Source organism: Ornithodoros turicata, chromosome 3 (assembly GCF_037126465.1).
Source record: "Ornithodoros turicata isolate Travis chromosome 3, ASM3712646v1, whole genome shotgun sequence".
NCBI classification, from domain to species: domain Eukaryota; kingdom Metazoa; phylum Arthropoda; class Arachnida; order Ixodida; family Argasidae; genus Ornithodoros; species Ornithodoros turicata.
Genome location: NC_088203.1, coordinates 14,893,520 through 14,896,326, shown reverse-complemented (window position 1 = coordinate 14,896,326; position 2,807 = coordinate 14,893,520). Strand labels below are relative to the sequence as shown.

Below are 2,807 nucleotides of genomic sequence, written 5' to 3'. Positions count from 1 at the left end.
GTCAAGGAAGCGATGGAAACGTACAAGCTCAAGTTTCTTGGCACCAACCTAACCAGGGAAATTTGCGATAGCCTTGCCATAGGCCGGCCATCACCACATTAAAGAGTGTTGGACTCGGAATGCTTCCTTGGGGAATGGCCTTGATGAACAGGATGATTTTTTGGCCTTGGGATGTACGGACAGCGACAGTTCGGTTTGAAGGAAGACTTGAAGCCAGATGAAGAGTCGACCGGATACCCCCCCCCCCCCCCCCAAAAAAAAAAAAAAGCGCAAGGCATGCAGCACACAAATGTGCGAGATGGTATCATACGCGAGCTTGATGTCCAGGAAAACTTGCTAGGTACAAAAATAGGAAAAAATGTGGATCCGCTGGTCGCCGCTGGCCGGTGATGACTAGGTTGCAGTCCAGTTCATGTCTCCATTTGGCCAGGACAGACGACGAATAAAGGTACGGAATAGCAGGCGTGTTAACAAAGGCAAGGTAGACGTTTATAAAGGCTTTAGGTTGGTAAAGGGCCGAATTAAAGAATTCATGAGATGTTGATGGCGTCGACGTTGCCCGATGAACTCTCGTGGCCTCTCTCGCGCCCATCGCTTTTGTGGATGGTCGATGCCACGACGAAGACGACGATTGGACAGCGGCAGTAACACTGATCTCGATTGTAAAAGGCTGGATCGCGGATAGGGAGCGCGAGCGTGAAGAAACCGGCCGCCATCTTACGGTGCTCACAACAGACGCCGCAGCGATCATGGCAACTTCTTGCAATTACGGTCGTACCAACCGTACTGGCAAGGTTACAGGGCCTAAATTTATACAGGTGAGTCACTCTTCATCAAAGAATAAATAGGCGTCCATTCTGTATATTTAGTTGACCATTATGAAGTGTTTTTTTTTTTGTCCAAAACGAGCACTGGATGCAGGTTGCTTGATCGGTCTTCCGACGTTCAATCGAGCACACTTGCATTTTACCCGGCGGCAAATACAGTTTGAGTGCATAATATGCTTGAAAGAACACGTTACACTACACAGGTAATGTTGTCATCAATATATGTGCGAGCACTCGAGCGCTTTTTTGCATGCATTGCTAGCATGGTACACGGTGTTCTCTGCGGAAGCAAGTGCCACATTCATTTCTTTGAATTACCTTCACGCACAAGTTCTGTATTACGTCATAATGAGACCACGATTGTCACCTTTTTTCATGTATTGGTATTGTTTTGTGCCTTGGTTTGATTTGTGACAAAGAATCCTACGTAACGATGGTGTGGCGCGACTTGAATAACGCCTTTGTCTGAGCTGTATCGTCAGCTTGTTACGATAGTAATAATTTGTGGCGTGTCGTGCTATTTGAAGCAGTTTTTAAGGCAAAAGTGGTCTCTCAATACAGGTTTCGTCATGAGGGCTACCCAGTGAATAATCTGTGTAGTGTGATACGGCTGGGTGTACAGGTAAGTATCACGTTCCTCATCCACTGGTTTCTACTTTACAGGAAGGAACAACCTCAGTGCACGCACTGTGGTTAGCCTCTCTCAGTTTTGCATATTTTCTTACATGTTCGCATCAGAAACACACCTTACACTTTAGGCTCCTTCACCCAGCAATATAATAATTAGAGATTATAATTCTTTTTAGAAGAGTTCCCGATATTCTTTTTAGAATAGTTTTTCGTCTTTTTAATTTTTAGAAGATACAGGGATTGTAAACCATGTTTTAAACTGATGTTTTAACATTTGTCCAATGCATTTATTAAACAACATATTCATTTTTAACTGGTTGCACCCAAACCAATGTTCTAATGTATTATTTCCTTTGTTGTCGATGCACCATAAAAATTGGAATAATCATCATCAATGCAGGTTACTTCACAGCTGCCTCGACATACTCAAGAAATGGGTGCAGAACCTGCGTAATGCCCACAAACTTTGATTACCACAGCACCTCCAGAAAGTATGTGTCACATGGGATTTTTAAATGTATTCACAGTATATAATACCTTGTATTAACTGTTGTAGATCTAAGCCGTCTCTACAGTACACTCTCAGAAATTAAAACCGTGAGAACCGTGATAATTGTTTCAGTTAATAGGCATGCACATATATGCTATAAGAAGAAAATTATTTCTTGAGAATGCACTTCTCTGGCTACTGGTGTTGTTTACATCTACTGTTGATCACATTCATTTATCACGTATTATATTCTTATATATACTATTATATTAACACATATTTGATCACATTAAATTCAAAATTCATCATATATAAGAAAATACCAGGAGGGAAGTTGCTATTCATTGCTCATTCTAACCTAAAATTGAGTGCTACAAATTTAGAGAGAGTACCTGTCCATTGTCATTCCTAAAATATATATTGTCATTGTAGCAAGGTCATAAAACAATAAATGTAGTCTTTTGTGACCTCCCTGCACGTTCATTGTATCCTGAAACGCATAAGTGCAAGAAATAACTTTAATAAACTTGATGTTGTATAAACTTGATATAAAATGTTGAATAAACTTGAACTTGTATATTCTCTTTACTCACCATCAGTGACCTTCTTTACAAAAGCATATCGTGTTAGATTTTTTTTGTTTACGTTTCACAGACGGGGTACACAAGGGCCAAAATGCCAAAATCACAACTGTTTCAAGCTCCAAATCGTCCTGCTGCAATTATCCTGTTGCAGACCATACGTGCTCCACATAACAAGCATGACAAAGTGAGCACTGGATAGCAGGCCCCCGTTCCTAAGCAGCTTTGCTCACGCTGCAGTTGTATTCAGCAAAAGCATGTGAGTACTCGAGAAGGACA

The 2,807-nt window shown here is 41.4% G+C and overlaps 1 long non-coding RNA gene across 1 annotated transcript; it reads left to right on the top strand.

The window, feature by feature from the left end:
- The first annotated feature begins 752 nt into the window (after positions 1–752).
- LOC135389940 (uncharacterized) lies at positions 753–2,506 on the top strand. Its single transcript, XR_010421623.1, has 3 exons — positions 753–818; positions 1,389–1,449; positions 1,858–2,506. It is a non-coding gene; the product is annotated as an uncharacterized LOC135389940 (long non-coding RNA).
- Positions 2,507–2,807: the final 301 nt, after the last annotated feature.